We start from the raw sequence: 14,901 nt of genomic DNA on the forward strand, positions 1-14,901 counted from the left end.
CAAGATCAGTGATTTGGCTACTTTAATACAAACAGATCTGACCAAAACAGTGTATCTAAATCCAACTATAATAGATGCCCAGAGCAACAGCTTCTTCATCACCAGCTGTTCATTCTGTATATCATTTCTGCTACTAGCATTACTTATTCTTACACCTGTACTGTAAACTTAAAATGAAGAACAACAGTGTGAATGCTTTCAGCAATTATACCTGCATTTGCCAACTGTAACCGCTTCACATGGTATAAACATCTTCATCTCACTCTCTTCATACTGTCAATACTGTTCTTATCTTATTCACCCTAGCACATTCATATACAGCACTCACTGTTCATATATCTCTATACATATGCCCATTACTCTGCACTTTAGTGCTTTTTGCTCTCCTGGTTTGATGCTAAACTGCATTTCACTGTCTCTATATTTGTACTCTGTGCAATAACAATAAAGTTGAACCTAATGTAATCTAATCGAATCTTATCTTTTATTATATTTTTTTATTACTTAACTGAGAGATTTGCACAATGATTTCTTCTTTGTAGACTTGTACCTGAGGAAATGGCAAATGAATTCTTGAATCTTGATTTGTGTTATTATGGACAGCTGCTGCATATGTTATCATCAGATGCTATGACAAAACAGTACAACACTGCACGCTGCAGCTATTGTTAACTGATAGCAATAAGTACTTTACAGTGTCTGTAAAATATTTAATGTGCATTCATGTATAATATGAACTGAAGCTGATGATGAAAACTTCGGGGCATTGTTTGTCACACATAGTAAAATGATATGTTACTACAGGCAGTAAAAAAAGAAAAACTCTAAGCAACGTTTGACATATCTGTGTTTCACAGTCAAACTTTATAACGAAGTTTATAGATTAAATACAGATTGTACAATATTCACTACAGTAATGTGAAAGAGTATCAGATAAATCATCTGCAGCTTTAACAAAGATTTTAAAGCCTAAATATGGCAATAATTGTCTGACAAGTAGAAACTTTGCAAGTTAAAATATCACAGTTATTCTGTTAAACATGGACACAGTACAGTTCTCATAGTAGCTGCTGATGCTTTACTTACTGAGCAGTCTCTCAACTACATAAGCAAATTACTTTATAAGATCAGTAATTCCTTCAGTTATGTTGACATTGTGGGGTGGTTAGCACTGTCAAGAATGTTTGGGGGTTTGAAACCTTGCTTTACCTGGGCTTATCTGTGTGGTGTTTGCATGTTCTCCCTGTGGGTTCTCTCTGGATAGTCCTGCCTCCTCCCGCAGTCCAAAGACATGTACATGAAGTTAGCTGGTGATTCTAAATTCAGAGCTTCAATTTATGTTCACACCAAACATCAGAGTGAGGGAAAAAATGCAACCTCAGTGACTTGGTTTGAGTATTTCTGAAACTGCTGATCTCCTGGGATTTTCATGCTCAACAGTCTCTAGAGTTTACTCACAATGGTGCAAAAAGTGGAAAAAAAAAAAAAAAATAGAGTGAGTGGAATTTCTGCTGGTGAAAATGCCTTGTCATTTGAGGAGGAGGAGGACTGTGGTGAGCAGAAAAGCATTTCAGAATGCACAAGTCAAACCCTAAGGTAGATGGGCTACAACAGCAAAAGACCATGTTAGGGGCCACTCCTATCAACCAAGAGCCAAAATCTGAGGCTACAGTGGGCACAGACTCACCAAAACTGGACAGTAGGTAAGCTGGTTTGATGAATCTAATAAAAGGGTCAAGATGCAAAATTCAGAGTCATCCATCCAGCCTAATGCATTCCTGACTTTGTGGGGCTATAACATCACACTCCTTCCTCTTTTGCTCCCAGCAAACAAGTCACTAAAGGGCTTTGTCACTGGAATGTAAACAAATGTAGTTCTTGGGTATTCCCTGAAATAACTGATGCCATTGTTTATCTTGCAGGACAGGTCTAATTTTTCAGAGATTTATGTCAATAGCCCCTTTTACACTTTTACACCTGCAAAATGATTTTGACCACTAGTAGTGCTATGGAGCAGGAGAGTGATACAATATACACTCGCCAATCATCTTCTGCTTGACGGTCTGTGGTAAAGTACCCACAAAGATAATGAACAAGAGGACTGCTAGTAAGCAAGCACTGATGTAAATCATGCAGTGAGTATTATTTTTATTATTTGTTTTTATTTGTGAGAAGGTTTGTGAGAAAGGAAATGCATCCAAAATATCTGTCTTCTTCAAGAATACACGCAAAGTCCTATGGCAAGAAGAGACGATGAAACACTCATTTATGCACAACACATTTTCAAATATGGTGGCTAAATGATGGCAAAGTAAAGTTGGCTGTAGTGAGAGATGGACTGATGAGATATGGTGAATTTATGACCCCACCATGTAAAGTCAGTGGGCTAATGTACAGCAAGAGATATAAATAAACTCTGTTTGTATCATTGTGCTGCCCACAAGCTGACACACCCACTCCAGGTGGTCAGTCCCTATTGTTCCCATATATTAAGTCACAATATACTGTATAATAAAATCTATGAACTACAGTGTTTTCTTCTTTTCTTGACATACAACTTTATAATGTTGTTTCATGCAGGAAACTCTTCATCAAGTGTGTTAATTGGGGGTGTGGTATGTGATGTCAGTGTTTTCACAGTCTTTTCAATTTTCTCACATGCCTCAATCATCTGCCACCTTCAGCCATCACCCAGCCCTGCTCCACTTCCTTCTCACTGACAGATGAAAGGATCAGAGCATATATGGCCTCCCCCCATCATAATCAAACAAGTTTCCGCCTTTATTCCATGGCCATTAGCAGGGCCAATAGCACTGCTTGGGAAATGGTCATTATCACAGACAGAAATAGGAACATAAATTTGCTGTTAATGAAAATGTCAATTAGTGGTCTACTGTGTTAGAGGAGGCTGATAACAACACCACTGTGAGTTAAGTAGCCATATGCTTGCCAGGGTGCCTAATGTACACATGTGTACAAGTATTGACAAACCGTGATAACACACATGCTCATCCAAACATAATATACAATACATCTATATAGATAATATCATACTAGCACACATGTAATTAAACAAAACCCAAGACAAAAAACACTTGCTGTTTAAAAAAAAAAAAAATCATTATTTTCTCACATTTTATATTATCTAAATATAACATTTTACTTAATGTCTGGTGCTGTAATTGTCACATATCTGTGTAGGAAGATTTGTGAGGAAAATAAATAAGTTAATCACAAAGAAAGTAATGTTCCCTAAAAGAAAAAAAAATGTTCCACTCGTTAGTCTGTAGTTTCATCCTTAAGCTGTTTAGTCTCTGGAACCCCTGGGTTTGACGAGTTGTTTTGATATTTTTATTCACATATTTGGATCATTAATCAAATGGCGGCATGGAGGGAGGGCAAGCAGAGGGGGATAAATGCGATCCATATAGCATATCTTCTTCAGGGCTTGTGTGTGTGTGTGTGTGTGTGTGTGCGTGCACACGTGCATGCTGCAAGATCAATCTAAAAGTCCTTTGCAACAGCCACTTCAGACCCTGGGCGCAGTCACAAAAAAATGATTACCATTACACTCCCATCCTCCCCACACCTCTCCTCTCACTTTGAACAGACGATGAGGGGAAATAAATGTTGCCACACACACATGCACACACACATACACACACACACACACACACTCACAAATATACCAATGACTGTGGTGCTAGGAATGACAGAAATAAAAAAGACGGATTCCCACCTAAATGTCAATATGAGGGGGATGTATTAAAAGTGCATTTGAAATTCTTAGCAGCGTTCCACTTCATTTCTGAATGTCTGGGTCTTGCACTCTTAAAAGCAGAGGGAAATAAATCAAGTTTGTTGCTTGCGCCGAGACCCCTATAAAAATAAATAGATGAACGCTGGTCACCTCAGAATCATTTTTAAAATGTCCCCCTAGCTGCTCTGTATCCGTAATTATGATTTTGATTGTCTGTGACCACATCCTGCAAGATCAAATGTGAAGCAGAATAACAGCAATGCGAATGAAGAGATTTATTTGTTGTCTGCTGTGGCTACACTTATGCATGACAAACAGACAGCTAATACCTTGGGGTATAAAGTGTTGTTGCTTACGTTACAAACATTAGACTCTGTGTAGAGAATGATATTCTGAATGTTAGGACAAGGTCTGTAGGATTAAAACCTAATCAAAATTTAGATACTGTGAGCTGCCATCCATATGACTTGCATCATGGGAAATAAGGATGAAGATATGTCCATGACATAAACTGTTTATTTTGGCATTTTTGCTTTGATGAAATACACTGACAAATATTCAAAATAATATGAAACCTGTAGGAAATAGGAAAGACCTACAGTAGGACATAATAACGTATGTCATGGATTAGCCATGATCTAGGAGTGTCACAATATGTGTCACTTGTCCTGGACAGCTACCTCACAAAACCTTGACAGTTTAGTCCATCAGGTGTTAAAAAACTTTGTGAGGGAAGGAGTGGTAAAAATACAAACTCACTGTGTGCTCTTAAAAAATGTCAGGTGTGTGTAAAGTAACTAAAAACCTCAACTTTCTCTAATCAAGAAAGGTCTTCTTCCAAGTACAGCAACCAAGCAGCAATGCAGTTAGTAAAGAAGAAATAAACCACATGCCATCTTTTTTTGCATTAAGTTTAATTAAAGAGACCTTTAGTGATTAGAGTAAACCATGTTTGTTGCTTGCACCTGCTTGTAAAATGAAGCAAGTCCAGGTTAGTCTGGCTCTGTTTGGTGATCCTGGATAGCTGGATGGTTATCAACTGGCTCTGTGAACTCAGGTTTTCATGTTCAGCTATGAGCATGGTCATGTAACAATGGCAGAATTCTTAAAAGCAACCTCTTCAGAACCATGAGTGGAGCACTTATACGAGATGAAATGGTGATAGCTGCAGGGAAATTCTGTTCCTGTGATGGCTAAAAGTCATATTCAGAGATGCAAACTACATATTATATAATCACACAACAAGAAAAGAGTTAGCTGTAGTAGGAATTATATCTCAATATTAAAAAGGTAGGCTAAGAATGCAAACTTAACCAAAAGGTTTTTGGTGTGTGCCTTCCAAATATGTGTGTTGCTCATTTCCACATCTCTTGGTGCACAGTGTTCCCTTCCTTTTGTCTCTTTTGCCTGTGAGGGTTGTAGAGCTTGGTCCTGGCCCTCGTACATGTCCCATTAACCCAGCACATGCTGCCATTCAAGGAGAGCATTGGCATCTTTCAATGAAAGGTATCACCAGGGCTTTCCCCAGCTCCTTCAGGAAAAGCCTGAATATCTTCTTCTGATTCCAGCTTGGATTCACCTCCATCCACACCACTAAAGCATTATTAGCGGACACATAAAAAAAAAAAAAAACACCTATCAATCAATAAAACCCTGAATACATACAAGTAATACTTCATGTTTAATGGAGTAACATGAAATATTCCATTGTATAAATTTCTTGACTGTATTCCACCTAAAAACTGAGATATTGAAATGACTAGGATGAACTGCACATTAAAACTATGAAAAAGTATTTCAATATCATGCTTTGTAAAAACCTGGTAATAGAAAAAAGTACATGAGGATTGGGGGTGAGGGAAAACAGTAGTGTACCATGTTAATGTTGTTAAGTTCCACTTTGTTTCTATTGTAGTTCAGGACAGCATCTCGAATCACATGATGCCCAGACCTTGATCCCATATTTCCCAGTTTTATTTGGTATACGCTGCTTGAATGGGTAGCAACATTTGAAAGGGACCCGACATTCAGCCTCCAACAGAAACACTAGTTCAGTGTCGATTTCAGAGAATTTAAAAATCCAAACAAAACACAAATCTTTGCAGACTTTGGATATTTTTGGGACTGAAGCTTGCACGCAATCAGCTGTAATTCAAGCGTGAAACATTTCACGCATTATTTCAGTTTCAGTGTGTAAAAAGTTCAGTATCAGTGTTTGCCATCATAAGCTCTTACAGACACCTAAAATAAACACATGCATGTACGCCCACACACACCCACTCCCACACACACCGTAACATCCCAGAATATACACACAGGCACACACACACACACACACACACACACATAGTGACACTTCAGCGAATCTTCACTCAAGTCTCTGAAACAGAACGCCCATCTTTACTTTGATAGCTGTCATTTTTACACGAGATTTTCCACTGCTGCTGGGGGAAATAAAAGAGTTTGTGGTAATGGAGGATAATTACACCTCTCTCTCTCTCTCTCTTTTCTCTCTGTCTGTGTCTCTCTATGTCTCTCACTTGTTTTCCCTCTCGTGCCACATTGCGCAGGATGGATGCCAGTGAAGTCGCAAACTGCAGCATTCAGGCCCATTACATCTGCAATGAGTGGAGATGTAAGCAACATCTGGTGTCTAAGCTGTGATAAAGAGCACTGCCTCTGCCTTTTTAATAGATATCTGGAGGCGACGCAGAATGGGATATCACATCTCAGTGTTAACTCTTCAAAGCCCACTTATATAAGTACAAGGCGCGGGGTGAAGAGTGAGGAGGGAAGGACAGGGAGGAAGGAAGAGATAAAGGAAAAGAGTGGCAGGCAAAGATGGTGGAAAGAGACAGAGCAGGGAGGAGATAATGGGGGAAGGAGTTGTTTGATGCAAGCAAGGGAATAACTGTGGATGAATTGGTCGATGGACTGCATTTATATGGCGTGTTACAATGTATGTCTCATTCAGCTGTTCATACACACACACTGATGACACAGCATCAGGAGCAGTTAGGGGTTCAGTGTCTCCACAAACTTCACAATACAGATCTCTCTGTGGGAATGTGGTCATGGGTGTACAGTGTGACTGGGAGGTAGGAGTGGGCGGACCGATCCAAACATCGATACCAGCGTTGGTTATTGGTATTGGATCGATATTAGCATGAAGGGATCGATACTTGAGTTTCAGTTTCTCTCCTCTACGTTCAGTATGGGAATGCAAACACCGCTCCTTTTGCATCTTTCATGCACACGTTGCTCCTCTTCCTTTATTTCATTTATCAAAGGAAGATGTAGTTTTAACACATTAAAAATACTCACAACAAATTCTCTAAACAAAACTTTGGTACAAGTCTTTACTGTGCTTGTACCATAAATTCTCATACAAAGCTGCTGAAATAAAGGCAGTCTGACATTCAACATAATGGACAGAACAGAAAAAATTACACAAACTACTGTCTTTTATTCAAAGTGGATGTCTCTCACTCACACATACTCATACACATACACATGCTCTGTGGCAAAACAAGAGATCACCTTCAAGTGCAGCGACGCGTCAAGCTGAGCCTTCAGCTGTTGTTACAGCAACGCACAGCTGATCAGCAGCCAGCCTGACAACTTCATTCACCCAGCACCTGCTAGCTGTCAATCACACAGGAGACAGATGTGTGTGTGTGTGTGTGTGTGTGTGTGTCCTCAGGCTATTCATGAAGCTGTCAGAGAGAGGATGAGAGATGTCCATCACTCCTCTTTATCTCTTTTTCTGTCTGTTGCTCTCTTATCCTCTCCTCATTCCCTCTCTCTCTCTGTGCCCTTGATCACTCTATGTTCTGCATTCTCTGTTCATCCTTCATTACACCTCCCACACACAATAATCACCCTACACTCTTTCACTGCCCACTGCCTTTAGTTATTTACCATGGGATTTTTATATTGGGTATACTGTCCCTACATGACATGAACTCAAAGGAGTACACAAAGCTGCATGTGTGCATGAACTGATGCAAACACATATACACACACACCTTGATCATGTCTAATAAATCTCCAGGTCTTAGGTCTTCATGTGCAAATCAATTGTTGAATGAAATTGTGTGTATGGTTAATTTTATTCAATTCAAAAACAATAAAAGCTTAAAACATGCAGTTTTGTCAGTTATGACACTTTTGGGAATCAACTCTTAAGCTTAAGAATGTTTATAAGATGTATTTTATGATCATTTTAGCCCCTGAAATTTCTACACATTACCCAAAGCAGCACTTAGTAGCAAGTGTATGCACACACATCAGTTGTCTGTGGTTGATGAGCAACAGGTCAGCCATTTTGTTGGCCAGAGAGCAGCAATTCACCAGCTGAATAGGTGGGAGCAACCCTGCTTCATACACTCCGTAATCATCCCAGTTCCCGAGAAACTCTCCGTCACAGGACTCAGTGACTACAGGATTGTCTCAGTCAGTCTGGTGCTGACCCATCTGAAGGATATCAGAGGCCCAGACCACAGCCAGTCCAGACAGTGTGGACTTTCAGAAAAGATCACTGATGCGGACCTGCCCACCTGTAGAGTCAGGAGGCAGACAGGGGAAATCATTGTAGGCCCCTCACACCCTGAACACAACCTGTTCCAATTCCTGCCCTCTGCTAGGTGCTACAGGACACTGTACAGCCAGACACAACAACAGTTCCACCATACATACCAACACTTTGATGAGTTGATTGATAAGTTACTTGGTCATGTCATATCAGAAACAAACCCCCTTGCAATAAACCTGTAATACTAAGACATCCACTATATTGTATCTACTGTGCAATAACATGTATATATCATGGATCACTTGTCAAATATAAATACAAGTAGGGTGTATACACTGTACATAGACATGTATACATGCACATACTGTACATAACCACTTACGTATGTACATTAAGTTACATCAGAAATTCATTAACTTGATTATACTCTATGTTGTGTCTATTTTACACTGAGGTGTGTCTGTTATTTAGTCTCCCCACATTAATAAAAGTGGGGTGAAGAAAATAACAGAAACACCTGCCCTTCTAATGCAGGCAATACAATTCAGAAGTACTGTAAACTGCAGCCTCCAAAGTGACCATGATGTTGAATCACCACATCTCTAAAACAGCTTCAAAACAAACCGAACATCATAACCTTCATGAAGGAGAAGTTATTGCAACACAGCTGTATTTAATTACATTAGTTTAAGCTAGTGTTCATAATAAACTGCCACCTGAGTGTATGCATACTTATCATCTATTGTGAATGTCATTCTGTCATTGTTTCTGTGGGTTATTACACCTGATGTACGTGAGTATAGCAAACAATATACACAGCATAAATAAAAAGAGAAGATATGGAACCAGAACACATACATTGCGGCCATGTTTTGCTACACTGAGGACACAAAATGCTATTTTGTGTGCATGTGTTCTCACATTCTCACATTTTGATTAATTCGTTGTTGTCTTTTTTCATTATATAACTCTGAGGTGTCACAACTGCATCAGCCTCTCCTTCATCTTAAGCTAAGGAGCACCAGCTCTTGCATGCTCTCCAGTGCCCAACGCACACTGGGTCTTAAGCTGAAAAGCCCTGGCACATAAATGGTAACAATACCTGGTACTCTTCAGCATAAAGTCAAAGAGAGCCCAGGTTACGTTTATGTCAGAAAGTTAACAAAACATTAGATATAGGCCAGTATTGCCTGTGTGGTCTCTCACACACTCTTTACTCTCATTCTTTTGCTGAGAACAGTCTAATAAAATTAAATCAACCATTCTATTAATTAAGGTCATTATCAAAGATATGGATGGTAATAGCAGCACTGCAGCAGCAATGCTGGTGGAGTGGAGACACACACACACACACACACACACCTGCCTGCAGCAGCAGTTCAGAAGTTGACACACCAGTGAACGCTGTGCAAAGATTATGGAATTAAACAGTTCAAGTTTTAAACTGTTTCACAACCGCATCAGACAGAGATCACTGAGGAGCAGCAGCTCTGAAGCTGTGGGGCGCACACTGGGTTGAATACACACTGAAGAGTACTGGGCGTTCTCTGCCACATATCCAGTGAGGTGAAGGAGAACCCAGTGTGTGTCCTACCACTTCAGCACCAGGCGAAGGAAAGCCCAATGCAGTTGTGAGATGCTTCTTGTGAGCTGCAGCAGTTCAGTGACATGGATGCACAGGTGAAGCGGTGTGGCCCAGTTTGCAGACAAGGTTATCTTTTGATTCACATCCTCATGATTAAAGGCTAACCACTGTATTATGTATTTAATTAATGCGATTACACCAACTTATGTTGCCTTGCTAGCTAATAAGCAACACTGATATTTGAAGTGGGTGAAGGGCACTATGTGTTGGCTGTCTTTTGTCATCACTATCTGTGTATATACACTTAGTTTATGCGCACAAATTAATTAAAATGTGGGAGCAAATAAAATATGGGAATGAATTAATCAAAATGTAGGAATGAATTCTCAAATCAACAACAACATAGTATTTTGAGTGCTAGATGAAGTAAAAATGTGGCTTCAGTATATATCTTTTTCTCTCTATGACCACTCCAGGGCTCCATCAGGAGAAGTGAGGACTACAGAAACTGGCAGATTAAGAGCAGAAAGCAGTTTAATTATTTTATGTGAGTGTTTTATTTTCTAATTTTCTACCACCTGTTCTACATCTAATGTTACTTCATAAAGAACACTGGTGTTCATCATTAGAAAACAAAACAACTACTAGGTTGTGGAGCCTCTTAATGTGCTCTTGGTCTGCATTGGTAGGAGGACTCTATGATAATGTCGTCAGTTACGATGTTTTTGGGAAACACCTCTTAAACGTTAAAAAAAAAAAATTGATTTTACGATCATCTTAGCCTCTGGGAAATGAGTCCCTGCTTTTTTAGATACAGTATAATCTCCAACTATTATTAGTCTATTATTGTCTACACACTTTTCCTCTGTTTGCCTTTATCACTCAGTTTTCTTGAATGCTTTTGGTATATCCAAGAGAATTGATGTCATCTTTGAGTTAGCTGAGACTGTAATGTGTGTGTGACAGGATGAAGTTGGGTTATTGGATATTAGATACTGCTGGCTCTCAAAAGAAGCTCTTGCTCTTTCACTCTGGGGAAGAAACATCAAAAATCTGACATTTACCACTTTTCCTAATGTCTCTACTGTAGCTTTGATGGATTGTCTGCTCAAGACATGTTGTCATCCAGATTTTCACAGGCTTCAAGTCCATCCTCTGTACTCTCATATTGTTATTATTTACCAGCATAGCAAATATATTCAGTTGAAGAAGGAGTACTGACAAATGTGTTTACATAATTTTCTAAAAATGACCGTCTTAGCAGCCAAAGTAAAGATGGCTTAGGCTTGAAGACACAAATCCACTGCAGTATTATATGCATCTATTTGGTTTCGTTTTCAGATGAGCACTTTTTCCTCTGAAGAAGCTGGTGCTCCCTGGAAACCAGTTTTCATGTTTGTTTACAACACATTATTCCCAGGGTAGTAAAACAGCACCCTTTACACACACATCTACAAGGATCACTTCATTCCACAGTACAGGTGTTCAACACAGAGAACCTATTGCTAAGGTCTGTGCTTGTCCAAATATCAAGGGGATTAATTAAAAGTCAATTACTTGGCGAAGGACAATTGAGTAAGATTAGGGGGTTCTCTGTGAATTCAGACACAGCCTCATGTCTTAATATCCAATGTCCTTTAATCTGTGGGGTGGTAAATGGACCTCTGCCCATGTATTTGTACTCAGTTTAAATGTTGTCGCTTATGCAAATTTAATGAGCATTTTTGTTGCATCTTTTTAATGTGTACAGCACAGCCTAATGCATAATTTAAGACTGTACAAATAATGGAACATGCTCATTTTGGCTGATTTTAATCCAATGGAGGAAATTCTTTAAAAACTAATTATTAAACAAATGCAGATGGAATGAGTAACATTGATAATTTTGTTACAATACAATGTTCTGCTGGGAAACCTTGGGTCCTGACATTCATCTGAATGCTATTTTGACACGTACCACCAACCTAAACATTGTCGTAGACCTGGCCTCCAAACTCCCCAGATCCCAATCTGATCCTGCATTGGGGGATGGACTGGAACAAGCCATCCAGAAAGGCAAACCCCAAACTTATTTTGAGGCCGCAAGAGTGAATGCAAACCTGAACGCATCACACTCTCAGTGAGTCTGCACAGCAACTAGCAGCTAGTTAGCATGGCAAGCATGATTAGCATAGTCGTGCCATGTTTTGTGTAGTCCATAGACTGAAAGATGTAGCCCTGGTGTTTCAGCATCATCACTTAACAGGTATGTTTACAGTTTTTGATGTCCTCTGAAAGGTGTCACAGTGTGGATAAGGTAGAAATTTGCATGTCCAACCAGGAGACTGCCCCATCCTCTCTTGCACTTGTAATGCCTCGACTCCGATAGCTCTGTCTTTGGGTACTGCTGGGGCTAGAACAAGTGGCTCCAACTGATAAGGCTTGGGACAACCATGGTCCACTGATGTCTTCCACATTCCTGCCCTCCCTCAGCACCTTGACAACTTTTCAAAATTATTAAGTTTGGCTCAGAGCTGGGGGTGAAGTTACACCAGAAAATTTGCTTTGCATTTAATTTTGGCAGATCTATGCTGGCCTCTGCAGGACAGCACTGAAATGTAATACACCTCTTCACTTTGTTTTCTGTCCTCTGATTTTATTTTAATGTGGCATGGAAAATTCAGTTGTTCTAGATAAAAATCTGAATAACAGTTATTTAATATAATGTTTTTAACTGAATTATGACACAGTAAATGCATACATAACAAGCAAATGCAAATAACAATGTGTATTGGATTTCACTTTATTTCTGTGTTTAATTTGCTTTCATTTAGACATTTATACTACATAAAATAATACAGCATAACTTTAAAAATGTTGAAGGTAGGCCAGGGGTGAAGAGAGGCTATATTAGAAGTAGGTGTAGATCCTGTGCATGTGTGTCACATTTTAGAGCAGTGCTGTACCTAATCTGATCCTGATAGTGCTGTGTCCATGTCAGCTGAGATAGACAGTTTACTGTCATTGTCCTCTGCCCCTGACATATGCCCTCCTCTCTCTCCCCCTCTCTGTCTGATTGTCTCATCACTCCTCAGTGCTGTGACTCCCGCCTGACGTTCAGACAGACCTCAGCCTCCCTCAAGCTGGATAATCAACATCCTGTCAGTATACTGTCAATATCATCCTCACACAAAATGGACATGGACCCACACATGCACACGTGACCAAATTATACCCCCGCTCTTGTTGGCTCTTGCTCTTGGTGTAAACCAGAGGAAACCGTTTTCAACATGTCATGTTAGCTGTTAGGTTGAATGGCCCATTCCCACCATGTATGTCCCAAAAGAGTTCATGGACAAACCTCAGCTCTGACAATGAATTATAATGCTAGTTAATGGAACAGTTGTGTCCAATGTAACATTTTCCCCACTGGCCCACTTGGCCAGTAGATCAGAATTTTTCCAGCTCCTATTTTCACTTCTCTGGAAGCCAAGAAAAAAAAAGAAAGACAAAAAGAAAAGAAAATAACTATTCTCCCCCCATAATTTAATTATCATGGGGGACTCTGTAGTGTAATGCTTGTGATAAAAAGACATTTTAACCATTTGCTTACACTATAGGACATTAGGTAAATGTACTAGACAAGGACACCAGAGACACAAGGGGAAGAAAAACCAAAATAAAAAACTAAGAAACCAGAAACACGGCAGAAAATGACAAAACCAGAATTACACAGGAACCTAAATACTAGAAACACGAGAGATAATCTTCAAAACCAAAATAATTATGGGAGGAAGGCGAGTCATGACAACAGCACTCAGCAGCATTAATGCTAGCTCACTACAGTTACGACCATCCACCTCAACCCAGACGCAGAGTTTGTCGCTTTGTATACTACGTCGCCTGACTTCTTCTTTCACTCAAATTACTACAACCACCAGAGGTCAGCTAATAATAAAATATAACTATGTGTCATAGTAAGTTCATTGCACAGAAGACCAATAGAATTGTTTTTTTAGAGGAAAGTCAAAATGGTTAATATTTTACACATTTATTTGTATGTGTTTATGTCGTGTGCTTACAGTATGTATTTGGATGTTTGTGAGACAGGGAGTCACTGCATCTGTGCTGTATTGCAAAGGTTAGTAGCCCCAACTTCTGTGCTCTATTTGAATTGTCCCCTGAGCGTTGTACTGAACCTGGGTCCATGGTGTCCACCTTTTCCACTGATCCAGCAATGACAGTGTCTACCCCCATACCCTTCCAAGTCTAGAGTTTCTCTGGAGCTCCCCTGGCGAATGGCCATTGCTGTGCCCCAGGAACAGCAGCCCCTACGGGTGGGCACTCAGCTGGCTGTCAGCTTCCACAACATCCACCATCCAGCTTCCATCTTGGAAGCACAAGTGCTGCCACTTCTGGAAGTGATCTCCATATGTTTTGATATTACAGCAGCCCTTCTCTCACTTTGACACCAGCCTCAGTACCACCATGGGAGGCAGATACAGAGAGATGACAGCTATATCTAAAGGTTACCCTGACAGCCAGCGTCTGATTCCACAGAGAACAACCAAGTGACCTTAAGAAACTCTAGTCTAGACAAAAGAGGTCAGTGGCAGTGTTGGGTTACTTTAGAGTCACAGTTTGAAAACTCTGTGATTGAACATGCACATTCATGTTTTGGTTTCTTGCTTGTCTGTTTGCCTTACCCTGCCGCAGGGAGGTAAGAGTGCAGTGTCAGCTAAAAAGCTTTAGAGCTGGTAGGAAGTCACATTCATTGTCCAAAGATGATCTGGCAGAAGCTTTGATGAATTATTACCATGTAAATATGCCAAAGTATGGCTTTAACATACAAAGCAGATAATGTTTTTTTTTTTGTCCATAACCAATGTAAGCTAATATACTGTAATGCCACATCACAGGAGTGGGAGACTTTAAAGGGTTGAGGTTCACCGTGCCAAATGGGGTAGCTGTATTAGCACTACCGCTATCAATTTAACCTGAGAGCATATTTACCGCTGGTTAACCACTATCATTCTTGTCCAA

General features: G+C 39.9%; 1 long non-coding RNA gene across 1 annotated transcript in view; it reads right to left on the reverse strand.

The window, feature by feature from the left end:
- The window catches only part of LOC127143343 (uncharacterized), an 88,238-nt gene that overhangs the window by 44,191 nt on the left and 29,146 nt on the right, over positions 1-14,901 (reverse strand). The gene's annotated exons all lie outside the window — the stretch shown is intronic.

Source organism: Lates calcarifer, linkage group LG2, assembly GCF_001640805.2.
Source record: "Lates calcarifer isolate ASB-BC8 linkage group LG2, TLL_Latcal_v3, whole genome shotgun sequence".
NCBI lineage: Eukaryota > Metazoa > Chordata > Actinopteri > Centropomidae > Lates > Lates calcarifer.